Here is a 14748-nt window from a genome sequence, read left to right as displayed (position 1 = left end):
GATGCGCCCGGATCACAGTATCCACCGGAAGCTCACAACACTACTGTAAGGCGTGTGGCGTGGGTTGCGCAGTGCTCACCTGACCCGCTTCGATTTGTAAATTATGTGCCATATCCCTGCCTATAATTCTATGCAAATCAGTCCTACCTGATAGTCTGTGCTTCTCTTCACAATCAGGTAGGAATAATTTGCATAGCTGGTTCGATTAGGGGCACATCTTAGTGAACTACATTTCCCATGATTCCCAGGGTGTCTTAAGCGTAGCTGAGAATCATGGGACATGTTGTTCCTATAGATGTGCTATTCCTATCTGAGCCACTGACTGGTGAGCAAGAAAAAAAACACTACACATGCAATCGCATATGGCAAAAACAGTGGTTTTGATTTTTTCCCATTAGGGTTGTCTTATATTCAGGCATTTTCTTTTTTTTTTTTTCTTTCCCAATAAGATCCAAAATTTGAGGGGTAGTCTTATAATCAGGGTCTCCTATAATACGGTATTTTAAGTATGCATTTCGTGATTGATGTAATGGATTTTGGGTTTATTTCATGTTCCAACAATCTCTGTAATTGGCTTAATATTAGGCGTTGTGATTTTTGAAGTGGGGATGTTTTCCAGATGTCATAGGGCTACCAACAATGGGAGCCTCCACATCTGTAGATGAAGGGAATTTTATGCAAACATATGAAACATTTTTCTTCAGTTTTACACTATGCTGCTTTATACTGTATTTACTGTTCATAGGATTTTTTGTCACTTCCTCTGAAGTATAAAAATAGTGATTATTAATAGATTTGCATATATAGATATTAAAATGTCTTCTCAGAAGTGTTGTTTGCAGTGCATATTTACATGATGGTCACAATTCTCTTCTCTCTCTCTGTAGGTGCTTACATTTCCGAGAAACATTGATTTTGGACAAACCAGGATACCCTGTTGTTTTAGGTAGGTACAGCATGTTTACTAAATCATGCGCGGGTAGCTGTTGTGATTAGTGGTTTCCTAATTTATTGCTTATCTGGGCATTTCCTGTGTCTGTGTCCCTGCAAAATGACATCGTAAATGAATGCATGCCGTGTCTGCTGTTCTTTTTAGAAGTATACTGACTGAAGGGTCCTTTTCCCTCTTGTGCTCTGTGTTTGCCTTGAAACTACAGGTTGAGTATCCCTTATCCCAAATGATCTGTAATTCGACCCCCTCCCCCAGCTAAGGGCAGTTCAGATCAGGTATGCGAAATGATCCCTTATCAGAAATACTTCTGGCCCCACTTTGGATTTGAGGGATACTCAACCTGCATATGTTTTGTTTTTTTTTCTTATATATATTAGTCTGTTTTAACTATATCTATGGTTTTAAAGGAAGGCCTTACTTGTTTTTAACAAAACTATGTATACTTTCTGTGGGTATATCAAGTGTGGAATAAAAATCACAAAAAAATCCCCCAGCTTGCCATAGACTTTGCCTTCAGTTCCAATTGATACTATGACCGCTGGATTGTTACCAGACCCTCCTAACAACCCAAGACAACAAACTGTTTCGCGTTAAGGGTATTGGTGGTGAATTACCGTATCTCCTTTCCTTATGATTGAATCCCCCAACCACCTTTTGCCTTTCTAGCATTTGTCTCCTACTACTAGAGAGGCGATGCACCTGCCTGCTTGGTTAATTAACCTGCTGCAGTAAGGCCAGATCTGAATAATTCTCCCGAGCATCCTTGCACAAACTGACAGGTATGGTTGTGTTGGGCAAGGCCAGAGCTAGCCTCCCCATTACCGCTACTTTCCTTACCAGTTTCAGCAAGGCTCTGAATTCACTATGCAGTTCTTTTGAAATAGAGAAGCCTTTATTTGGTTGGCCACGATTGCTGTTTATTTCAGTGAGTTGCTATTGGGGATGTGGAAGAAGTGCAAGTATGAGTGAATCCTAGCTAGGGAGGTGTTACACAAAACATAAGTCTGGGTTTCTAACTACAACACATTAAAAATGGGCTCCAGTATGCATTTAATGTAAAAATAGGGCCAGAATACTCCTTCAATGTGTTCATCGGTAGATGTTTTCTCTAAGTGAACCAGGCTTATATTTTTACTTTTTAGCTTCCTTTTATGTGTGAAGTGGTCACATATGATTTCCCTAAAATGTGCTTAGCTAAAAATAAAATGTCCACCTGCAGGTTCATGTGAATTTAAAGGGACACTACAGCCATCTTCTGCACTTGAAAGGTGCTGTGCCACCTGGGCTTGCCTCATATAATCTCACTAGATAGGTGAATGTTAGTAGCTGTAGATCTGTTTCATGATATATTAGACTTGCCATTATCCTTACCTTAACACAGACACTTTGTAAAGGAAATTCATTATTACCCTATTTGCTCCATTATAATGCTCTGAAAAATACCCCTTGTCTTATATTCAAGTTCGTCTTCTAATCAGACCTCAAATGGAGGTCAGGCAACCTCCGCTACTGCCGGCACTTCCGCCAGGGACTTCTGTGATGGAGCACCTGCGTGATGTGACCTTCCAGTGCTCCACCATGGAAGCCATGGCGGAAGTACCGGCCAGCAGCAGTGGAGGTTGTCTGCGCTCATCGCACCGACGTTCACTGGCTGCCAGAGAGGAGTATCCCCCGCAGCGCTGCAGGAGACCTGGATCCTCCTCTCTGGCAGCCAGCGAACGTCTGCACAATGTGCACAGACAACCTCTGCTGCTGTCCAACACTTCTGCCAGGGCTTCTATGACGGCGCACCGGCGTGACGTAAGCTTCCGCTACTCAGTCATAGAAGCCCTGGCGGAAGTCCCGGCTAACAGTGAAGGTTGTCATCACGCAGACGTCCATCGACTGCCCCCACTTGATGCCAGGGGGTCTGGATCACGGGGGGAAGTCTAGATATGCATCGGTAAGTTGAGGGGGTGGAAGGCATATCATGGAGGCTGAGTGGCATATAGGTGGGTATAAGGCATATCTAGGGGGCAGGGTAGCAAGCCGGTGGGCAGATGTGCATAACTGGGGGGCAGGTTGGCAAATAAAAGGAAATAAAAACAAAAAAAGCATTTTCTCAATCATTTTTATTAAATATGAAAAACTAGTTTTACATATGAATTAATATTTACTACTAAAAAAAATAATTCTTTTTGGGTAGTTATTATTGTGACACAACATTTTTAAGAGCATATGAACGATTTTGGTTACATCTGGATGTTTTTTTTTAGTGTGAAGGTTACTATGTTTTACACAGGAAAATTTCACTACTGTCCTTTTCTTGACCTTGATTTCCAATGTATAGCACCATGCTGAGTGAAAGCACAAGTAGCTGGAGAGCGAAGGGGCGCTCAAATGGGTGAAACAGCAGCAAACCATTTTGAGAGATTTGCAATTATCACAGTGCACAGCGCCAGTTTCGTGCTAGAAATGGGTCATCTCAACAAATGCAGGCAGAATACAAGATGTTTTCCGTGAAGCTTGAAGAAGCCAGCGAGGCTCATTCATTTACATGTTTTATGTTTGTAATTTGTGTACGTTGCCTACATGAGCACCGTCCAAACTGTGGCCCACGAGTTCTTACTCCAAATGTCATAGTTATTAATTTGAAAATGGTGGTTTGATATCCACTGGAAAGCTTTCGGATTATTTCCTTTTGTACATAAGCATTTTCAACAAAGCTTCTAGTGGCAGGGCGCCGCCATGGTTAACTTACCTTCCAAGATGGCGCTGCCCTTCTCCTGGCAATAGCCTCAGAAGCGATTACAAATTGCTTTCATCACTCAGGGGGTGTTGCTGGATGCCATCAGCATCCAGTGATTGACACCCCAAGCCTAAAGATCACTCAGGAGTGTGAGTGATCTTGATTTGCCCAGTCAAAGGCAATGTTTATAAACATTTACCTTTTGACTGGTAAAGATCTGCCTCCCTTCATCACTTGCTTTTAGTGAGGGAGAGGGACAGATCGTGATAAAGCAGGCATACTTTTATAAAATATTATAAAAAAAATAAATAAAAACACTTCCCCACACAGGCTCTTATAAGAGCCCCTCTTTAACCCCTTCCTTAGGTTGGTCACTGCATAGGCAGTGAAATTGCACATCAGCACTTTTTGCTGTTTGTGCACTTTTTATTCACTTTTTTATACTTTATATTTTTAGGTGCCATTAACCCCTCATTTGCTGTAGATCAGTCCTTAGGGATTGATCCCATAGCAGCAGCGCCTTTTTTGCCGACTTTGTTCTTATTTTATTTTTTTAGCCTTTTACCAGCCAAACAATCTGACAAACCCATGCATGTGAGGTATCAATGTACTCAGGAGATTGGCGTGTTGTTTGACAGGGACACATACCAGGGCCTATATATTTATAACTAAAGTACAATTTGTGTGAAAAAAATAAAAACAAATTACTATTACAAAGTTCGACAAAGTGTGGTTGTATAATCAGTGCATGTAATGGGTTATAATACCAGCATTTGAAATACCCGGGGGTGTCTAGTTTTAAAAAATAATTGGTTTGATATATTGAGTTAACCGGCTTTAAAGGTATTCCAAAGGGGAGATGGAGGCAGAATGACCAGATTTGGAAGAAAGGTTTGGAAATCATAAAATGCTACTTGTACTTGTTGCCCTATAACTTACAAAAAACAGAAAAACATTGGGTATTTCTAATATCAGGACAAATAGTAGAATCTATTTAGCTAGTTTTGTTACTTGCTTTTGTAGGTGAGTCAAATATTTTTCAAATAAGCCATAAAAGGGTGGGTTTTTTTTCAGCTTTTATTTTTGTTTTATTATTCTTTTTATAGTAAATAAGATGATCAAAATAATGGTATCTTAAGAAAGCCCATCTTATCCTGATAAAAAAAAAACGTAACGTGTGGGTACACTAAATGGTTGAGGAGCAAATTACAGCTGAACACGAGCGCCGCAAAAGTGTTAAAACAGCCTCGGTCCCAAAGGGTACAAAGAAAAAAAACAAGCCCGCTCCCAGAGGTTAAGGTGGTGGTCACCCATTGTAAGTCACCTTAATATAATACATAAATATAACAATTAAGAAATGTCCTTTTCTAAAGCGTTTATGTACCAACGGCGTGTACATTTCATATTTAGTTTCTGTATAGAAGCAGGAAGTGCAAATATCCAATCAGTAACTTCCATATTTAGGTATTGATTTTCATCTATTTGAAGCAGTAATTGTTTTTTTTTTCTCCTTAAATGAATGAGTGAACCTTAGCTGATGAGACATGTGCTTGAAGTCCCATGGAGCCTCTGACAGATTGCAATAGCAACTGTTGCCCACCAGATACAGTGTCTCATCATAGTCAGCCAGGGGGGAAAGAAAAACAAACTATATATTTTAGCTGCCCTTTCACCCATAAATGGGTTCTATTCTATCAGGTTAATCCAAGAGCTAAATAACAAATCAATGAATGCAGGGATAACCCGTTAAACACAATACCAAAACAAGAGTTCAAGAAACCAAACCCTAATATAAATGTCATAATAAAATATAACTTTTAATTCATAAAGCTTAAAATGAAAAATTAAATACATAATCCCCCTCTGTATATATGAAAAAAAACATTAAACACTAGACACAGATAATGTGCATGTGGCTAAAGGTTAAGTCAGGGCTGCAATGCCATAAGACACTCTGGTGTTGAGATTTTTTATTTAATTTTTTAAATACTCCGTTACCCACATTATGAATAGCCAAAATAGGTCGGTAAACAGGGAGAATTCCCTTCGCACGTTTCACCCAAATGGCTTTGTCTTTTATTTATATAGCGCCAACAACCTATGCAGCGCTTAATACAATACATATATTCAAGGGGTATGACAAGACGAGAATTGACAGACTAAGACAAACCGATACATTAGGTGGAGACAGCCCTGCTCGCAAGCTTACAATCATAGTCCTTACCATACAATTATATTCATCACTGTGTCATTAGTTCACTGTACTTTAAGTCATAATTGAAGCGAAGGGCAAGAGTTGGATCTATCTCCTTCTTGAACCTGGGAAGACCATGACCGCTTTCTTGCTTTTCTTCTCATTTTTACTTTCTACTGATATGGTATATGTATAAGCATATAAAGACATAACAAAAATAACCTAGAATATGTGGCTATGTGAAACACAAACAAGAATTAATGGTTAAATCCCAAAAACCCTCTGAGTGTGAAGTACCCATGTCACTATTGATATTATATGTTACAGGATCAAATGTGTGTTTACATATTTTCTTTAGATTAATAGACACACTTTGTTTCTTGAAAGGCACGCTGTTTCTTTAAGCAGCTGCAGAGGCTGTTCCATTAAACACTATTTTGAATGAGAGAAAGAAGGGGAGCGAAAGTGTGTGTGGGTGGCTGTGAGCGCCACTATTGGCAGAACTCGCAGTGTGACAGCGGATGGGAACAGCTGGGCTCTGCCCTGCTACAGAGCAGCTTGTCAGAGCAATTATCTTGGCAAAGGAAAGGCAGCCAGAGTCCGTAGCACACCATTCACAAGAGAGCAGCAAGAAGGTGGGGGCGAGCTGAGGTGTTTGGGGGAAAAAACAGGATTCAGAACCTTTCTCTCTGAGTATTTTTTAAAATCCATCTGCTCTTGTGCCTCACGATGATCTCGTTCTTAGGGTGGAACAGCTGAATTTCCTTCAGAAACAATCCCTCTTACCCCCACCTGACGGTGAGTGTATCTGATCTGTATGCAATGGCTGACAGTCCACCCCTTATTACCTAAAGATTGTTGTATGCCATTCATAAAGTGTGGGCCCTTCAGAGGCCTGAAAGGGTTAGGCTGTAATGTATCCACACCAATGTAATGCTGTCTCTCTGTATTCTCTTCTTGGCTTGTTTTAATCAGCTTTGTATTAACATGGCATAACAGTTTGATTGAACTGTTCTCAAGACTGTTTAGCTGCTTTTTTGTCGGTGCTTCAGATCTGTGAATGAAAGAGAGCTTTATCTAGGATACCATTGCAAATGTTTAATGCTTCTTCCGTTATGTACGGTAGAACTCAAGATCGGTCTGCAGGTTTGATTTTTGCCGTTCGCATCCAATTTTCTCCTTTAAACTGTCATTCGAGCAGCTATCTGCAGCATGTCAGAAACAACCAATGCAGATACTCTGCAAACTGAGCCCCTCACAGCTGAAGTGATTCATGAGCCATGGCGAATAATTTTCATTCATTCGTTCTTTCATTCATGGATTTGATGGCGTCATGAATGTGCCTTTGGCATGGAGGGGATTCCCACTGTCAGAGAGATGCTAGCGTATTCGTATTGCTAAGCTTGCACAAAGAAGGTTTTAACCTGGTCTTCTGCACTTTGTAGATCCCTCCATACACTATTTACCTTCTATTTCAGTGCATAATTGACACTCTAATTGTTGGTCTTTTCGATAGAATGTAGATGTAGATACCTTTATGTGGGTAAAAAAAAAAGAGTCTGTCCTTCTTTGCAAGGTAATAGTAATGCCAATAAAATATGAAGCCCCCAGAGGTTTGGCAGAGGCTCCTCACTTTGTGAAAATAGGTTAGCAACAGCATCTGGTTGAGCCTTTATTTCATTCCTCTAAAACTGTATTCTCCAATTGAACGTTTCCGTTCTCCTTTAGATTTCATATAGTCCTCTATCAATACATTAATCACCAGTGGAATTTGGTTTTATCAAGGTAGATTCCTTTTAAGTTATTGCTTTAGTAGAAATGTTGGAACACAATGATTCCTGGCATGGTCCAAGATAAATGAGCTTATATTAAAGTACCTTTGACCTTATTTAATCTACTTGAAACCTATCCTGAACCTTTTCCTCTTGGTATCTAAACCACTGATCAAAATGTTTTCCTATTTTTAAAGTATATCACAAACTTCTCTCCTGTCTGGAGCATATGGTTCTAAAAGGTACATAAGCGAACTGACAGATTGAGGTTTTCTCCCACCTTCTTTGCTATTCCTCCTTGTCGCATTTGAATGTCTGCAAAGCTCTTGCCATGTGCCGAGTTCCTTGTCTAGCTTCTGTTTTATTTTTAATTAGGCAAAAAAAAAAGACCGACAACTGCTTGCAGCGTTCACAAATCCCCTCCCGTTCCACATCCCCCACCGCCACCTGCTAATCACAAACATGTTCCCACCAACCTGCAAGGGAATATTTACCCCCTATCCCTGTAGCTAGCAGCATAAGGAAAGGCGGCAAAGGACAACTTCTATGGAATAGGTATTGTCTGGCTTGTGTGATATGCTGCTTATGCTTTAAACTTCTACCATTGGAAATGTTGAAATGTATTTTCATTTGTCCCGATTAGGGTTGGTCATACTCCACGTATTATGCTAGCACCACTTAGAATTATTTCCCAAAAAACATTTCTGTTAGTACTGGAGAATCGGAAGCTTTCTCACGAGTCAGTTTCCTCTTAGCGCTCTGGAGTTGCCTTTGGTAGATCTGTCAAACATTAGAATCTCAGGCGGTCACTCATTGAACAGGGTACCAAGTAATGCCACTTTGTATAGACTGGAAGTTTTTCTGGCCTGTGATGAAATATCCATGTGCTTTGAATAATGTAGTACCCTATATATGTAGTATTTTAAAGGAAAAGCTAAAAACGTGGCATGTCCTAATATTGTGTGGATTTCTTTTCCGTATCTGTACACACTCCGTGGCCTATGTGCTGCCTACTGCTCGGAGTTTAGAGCAGTGCACCAGACTGCCATTAAATCTATATGAATGTTTGTGCGCTGTGAAAAATTTATTGTGCTGTTGCCTTATTAAACATTACCAGTTTGAAATATTAAGAATCATTACTACATTAATCAGACCGAATAATCTATTTTCAAATGTTGTGGAAACCCTCATCTAGCCTACTTCCAAGGTTGTTGTGTATAGACGTTCTTGCAAAATGCTGTTCTTTCTGCATCCTCCAGGCTACTGTTCTCTATTGTGAGAATGTTCTCTGCATTCTCCTCCTCCACCTCCTCCTCCTAAACAAGCTGCACAGCATCTGCCCTGATGCATCTACGTCAGCTGGGATTTCCGTCCTTATGACGCACACTGGCAGCATGAAGAGAAGAGGGAGGGAGGAGGCTGTAAGGAGTATGATCGCTCATGGTCAATAAGAATATTCTGAAAAACACCCATACATGTGGGACATGGACACAAAGAGTGACCTTGACAGGTTGAAAACATCCTTTTTTTTAATTGCTAGCCATGTAGGGATCTCCTGTAGAGGATACCCTTATGTCTTGGTTACCATGTGACAGTTGTGACGTCGGTGGCAGTTCCCATGCTAAATAAGGAGTGTGTTAACCCTTAAGTTGGCACGAAGTCTGCATTGCAGTCTTCTGTGGCTTGCATCCCGTGCCCTGCTCCCTGCAGGCTAGAAGAACTTAATAATAAACATGAGGGAGGAGGGATGGAAGCAGAGAGAATTCTAAGCTCTGTTTATGATTGATTGGACTCGGCCTTGCTGGCAAGAGGGGTGCTTTCTGCGCTTATGAAAAGAATTGTGCCGTGGGACCTACTGTCTGATGGGCGATTGTATGTAAGTTGCATGTAGGTATGTTTTATGCATTTTGATGTTTTTAATTACCTTGAAACAATTGTTTATTAGTGTGCCTGATTGTTGTATAAGCATTACTTTTACCACAGAATACTTTTTTTATTTTCTTTTAAACTAGCTCTTTCTAGTTATCTATAAAATGCAAAGCCTTCAGATCTCGTAGCAGTGTTGATTAGGTAGTTTTTTTATTATCTAGGGAATCCATCATATTACCCATGTATTCAGGAGGGCCTGCTGAGCCCTTCTTGCAAACTTGAGTCTGCCCTTGAAAACGGACAATGATAGGAATGAAATTGAATGTTCAGCTCTCGTGCAAGCTTTCTCTTTATTGAAGAGAGAGACCCCCATAAACGCATGAAGGAGCCAATAAGATTCATAGGCGAGAGAAGTATCTTTACTAGGTTACTAGATGCTGTTTAACCATCATGATGGAAATTGCAGGATGTCATTCCCACGTGATTTACAGCTAGTGGTTTTCTCAATTCCAGTGGATCTCCTTGATTCCCACGAATTGAATCTTTGATATATTGATCATTGTTTGCTGTTTTTTTTTTTTTTTTTTTAGAATTGAAGCATAAAAAAATGGCACCATGGCAATGTGTATGGTATAAAATCTCACCTGCATTTAAAATGGTTAAATAAAACTTTTATTTATATACCATCCCCCTACAAATAAAACGTGAAAAATGGGGGCGCAGGAGAATCTGGAAGAGGATTATGTGAGTTCTATGGAAGTATTGCAATGCATTGGGCTATTGTTTCTGGCTGTTGAGTATGTTCAACGTATAGTCGAATAGCCTTCCGGCAGAAGTCCTAAAGATTAATGCAATGTTTTAAAGGCGCTGTTCCACTGACTGCTGAATGTAGCAATTGTGTGACTAAAAGCATTAGAAAAGCAAAGCCAGCAACCAAATTGAACTTACAGCGATGGAAAACGAGTAGACTAGTTGGGTCAGAAGCTCTTCTATACCTTCTCAGTTCCAATGTTAAAATAGCCAATGTTAAGAAATCTACTTTGTCTGCGGAAAATTAGGAAATGTGAGGTTATTTCAGGACAGGGAGGTATTAATCACACACCTGCCATCAATATTACTTTTAAGCTAAAATAGTCCTATTAGAATTACATAATATATATTTTTAAACAATTGGTTTTAAAGTTTGTGTGCTGTAGTTTTAATATGTGGATGACAAAAAGCCTTATTATTGGTTCATCCACTTTAATTCTATGCAACTTGTTCAGTGGTTATGCTTAGGTGACAATTTATACTTCTTGCCTTTTGCAAGTTGTTCTATTTTTAGTCTAATTTAATAGCGTGATTGCTGGTGTGATTTCCTAGCTTTTCTCACTTTAATTTTGTTTTGTTTTCCCCAGCTGCTATTTTTTCTTTTCTTACAAAAAGTTTATTTTGGAACAAAGTAACATCTTAAATGAAATATTTTTTAAGACCCAGTTGCTAACCATGTTTCTGTGGTCTGGCAGAATGTTAGTTCTAATGCAAGAGTTATTGCTTTTGATGATCGAGCTGGAACATATTCTGTAGTGTTGTGTAAGGGTATCAGACGCATCAAAGTACATACTGCAGGACTGCGATAAAATCATTGCTTTTCTGTTTAAAAGTGACCTTGGTCACATTGCTGCCACATTGTAGATTTGGACATGTTGGAACAATATGAAGAAGGTGCTACGGTTTTCTACAGTCAAATGTAAAAATGAGTGTCAGAGTTTTCTTTCTTGTTGGACAATCTCTGACATGTTGTACCGGTGCTTATTTCCGTTGCTTTGCTGATTATGTTGGATGTTGTAGTCCGTCATGGGCAAGCCAAGCCATGCCACAATGATCCAAGCCACACACAAGCCAACTTGAACTCGCCTATCACATGTAGAGGGTCCTGGGGAATATATATATACGTGAAGGAAAGAAGTCTTCACTAGGCTTGGTTTTAGCTCATAACTCCTGAAGGGACACATAGTCTGTGCTTAGGGCCTGTGCAGAAAGTAATCTTATTAATTTAATTCAGGGCTCGACAAATCCCAGGCGCCAGGTCGCCATGGCGACAGAGAATTTTGTCCTGGCGCCTAGGTTTTGTCAGCCTCTTACATCCAGAAAAAATTGTGGATGTAAGAGGCTGAGTCACCACACGGGGGCGCTGCTGCAGCTGTCTGCCCAGGAGTCTGGGCAGACAGCACAGCCACTCAGAGCCCGCCCCCGAGCCTGAGATCACTCCCACGGAGTGAGCCTGTAGGCTGGAAACGCGGTTGCTGCAAAACCAGCAATCGTGTTTTCAGCTGCCACAGGCAGCTTCAGGGAAGGGGGTTGTGTGTTGATTGGGTCCCCACACAAATGTGGGGACCTGACCCAACACCCCCCAGCTGCCTGATCGCTCCATGAGAGCGACAGTGCAGCGTTAACCCCTTCAATGCCGCGATCGCGGCATTTAGGGGTTAATTCCCGTTTTGCACGGGGCTCTGCTGCTGGTGGTCTGCCTGGAAGCCCAGGCAGACCAGCAACAGGAAAAACGAGCCTCCATAAGCCCTTTGATGATTCCTGTAGGCATGGAAGCCTACAGCAGTCATCAAAGACTCCCCCCTGCAGTGGCTGGTCTATAGACCAGCAATTGAGTCCCAGCTGCCAGAGGCAGCTTCAGGGACAGGGGAGAGGGTTCTTTGGTCTCCACATGAGTGTAGAGACCAGCCCCAACACCCCCCTGCTGCCTGATCGCTCCATGAGAGCGACAGTGCAGCGTTAACCCCTTCAATGCCACAATTGTGTATGACACATTCGTGGCATTGCAGGGGTTAACATTTGTCCCCACAACCTTGTGGGGACTAAATATCAGTAAATGCTGTGCTCCAATGGAACATCAGCATCGAAAGAGTTAAAAAAAACAAAAATAAATAAATAAAAAAAACAGCACTGACCTGAAAGTCCAGGGTGCTTCCAGGTCAAACGCTGTGCGTTTAGTAAGTGGGCTGATGATGATCAGATCCCTCCTGACCAAGTGTTAGTTTAAAAAAAATCCTGGCGCCTAACTTTTTTACCTGGCGCCTAGATTCACAACAAATTTGTCAAGCCCTGATTTAATTATCAAAAGTGACATGATTTTACATAGTCGTAGCACTTAATAGCAATTGGAATTCAACATTTGGTAGTCCGTGTATCTAGTGGGTAATCCCTTGTGTTCTTACTGCCGGTTTTGTATTTGGAGCCTTGCTGCATGAATGTGTGCATATGTATATATTAGTGCTTGTTTGTATATATCTATAGATTTATCTTTTAAAAATCTTCATTAGGCTTAAGGAAATATGTATTAGTACACATGGAATTCAATTTGAGTGTACAAAATAACTTTAACCGCACCAATGCACACTTTCTTATAGTAGCACTGGGGCTACAACGTGATTATAGGTGAATAAATACTGGTGAGATAATAGTGAGTATTGTTTAAAAGGATCCTATTTATTAGGTATGAATGGATGTTTGTATGGGTTCTCTGATGGAACTTAAGTACTATTCTGTGTGCTGTGAGCTTCCTCTGCGCAAGTACCATATCTTGTCTCACCGCTCCTGGTGATAGAACTGGTTGCCACGGAGCTGTAATTCTGATTGGCTAACCTGTACTACCAATAAGATTAAAGATCTGCGTAGCATTGTCATCATAACCTTGCAGGATTTTATTTCTTGCCTTTTCTGTGTTCTGTTGGAAAATATAAATTAAAGGCAAAGACACATGCATCTTTCCTGGTTTCACTACACTCATGTACGTTTTTTGTTTTGGTCTCCATACCCAATTGTATTTGATTACAAAAGCTTCCAAGGGCTTGTATTTTTAGTGCAGGGATTAAGTCAGTGATGCCAGGTATATCCCCTGGTAAGCATTCATCTGATTATAGTCCGTATCCTGCAGGAGACAGTGTTACATAAGTGTTATTTAATAAGCCGCAATGATGCAACACTTTTGGAGGCTTATCACGGTGTGATGGATATATCTATATAATCTGCTGTATTGTAGTGCTGGAATGTGTGTGTGCATAGTGTTAGTGTATGTCTTTATATGTCTAATGTTAGTGTGTATGTTGTTGGGTAGAGTGTGCAAGTTGTATCAGAGTATAGCATTAGCGTGTATGGTATGGTTAGTCTGGTATTGGCATGAGTGTCTGTCAGCATATAGGTTGTGTATTAGTGTATGGAGTTAGCATGTGTGTCCATGTGTGTAGAATGTCGCTGTGTGTTACTGTAAGGTGATAGTGTTTGTGAGCATTTGTGTGTGTGTGTGTCTGAGTTAGTGCTGAAACAACGAATTGATAAAATCGATAATAATCGATAACGGAAATCGTTGTCGACGATTTCCGTTATCGATTAATCGAGTGATCGATTCGTTGTTGGAGCACTCGGCTCCTTTTACTTACCTCCGCGAGCGTTCCCCGCTTCTGCTACACGCTCTGCAGTCTCCGCCTTCTAGCTACGTGACGGATGTGACGCGTTCCGGAGGTAAGTATTCTTCATGTCTATGTGCACAGAGCCACTCGCACAGAGCGGTTCGCTCTGTGCGAGTGGCTCCATTCGCACAGAGCGGTTCGCTCTGTGCGAGTGGCTCCATTCGCACAGAGCGGTTCGCGGGGGTGGGGGTCCACGGTGGGGTGGGGGTGGGGTTTCAGGGGATGCAGGGTGTGAGTGTGGGTGCAGGGCAGAGTGGGGGTGGGGGTGCAGGGCAGAGTGGGGGTGGGGGGTGCAGGGCAGGAGACTGGGTGCAGGGCAGAGTGGGGGTGGGGATGCAGGGTGTGAGTGTGGGTGCAGGGCAGAGTGGGAGACTGGGTGCAGGGCAGAGTGGGGGTGGGGATGCAGGGCAGGGTGTGAGTGTGGGTGCAGGGCAGAGTGGGTGCAGGACAGAGTGGGTGCAGGGCAGAGTGTGAGTGTGGGGGCAGGGCTGGGTGCAGGGCAGAGTTGGAGACTGGGTGCAGGGGCACAGTGCAAAGTGCTGGGTGCAAAGTGCCAGTGCTGGGTACAAAGTGCCAGGGCTGGCTGCAAAGTGCCAGGGCTGGCTGCAAAGTGCCAGGGCTGGGTGCAAAGTGCAAAGTGCTGGTGCAAAGTGCTGAGTGCTGTGTACAAAGTGCTTGCTGGGTGCAAAGTGCCAGGGCTGGGGCAAAGTGCTGGGTGCAAAGTGCCAGGGCTGGGGCAAAGTGCTGGGTGCAAAGTGCCAGGGCTGGGG

The 14748-nt window shown here is 41.9% G+C and overlaps 1 protein-coding gene across 4 annotated transcripts in view; it reads left to right on the top strand.

Moving 5' to 3' along the window:
• Window positions 1–881: 881 nt before the first annotated feature.
• The window catches only part of R3HDM2 (R3H domain containing 2), a 50757-nt gene continuing 36890 nt past the window's right edge, over window positions 882–14748 (top strand). For 2 of the 4 annotated variants that reach the window (XM_053455724.1, XM_053455723.1), the window contains exon 1: window positions 882–946. The gene's annotated coding sequence lies outside the window, so the exon portion shown is untranslated. Of the gene's footprint in view, window positions 947–6506; window positions 6673–7638; window positions 7660–14748 lie in introns of those variants that run through there. The other 2 variants (XM_053455720.1, XM_053455721.1) reach the window with 2 other exon arrangements.

This window comes from Spea bombifrons, chromosome 2 (assembly GCF_027358695.1).
Source record: "Spea bombifrons isolate aSpeBom1 chromosome 2, aSpeBom1.2.pri, whole genome shotgun sequence".
NCBI lineage: Eukaryota > Metazoa > Chordata > Amphibia > Anura > Pelobatidae > Spea > Spea bombifrons.
Note: the sequence above shows the minus strand (reverse complement) of the source record. Positions and strands in the feature narration are given on the sequence as shown.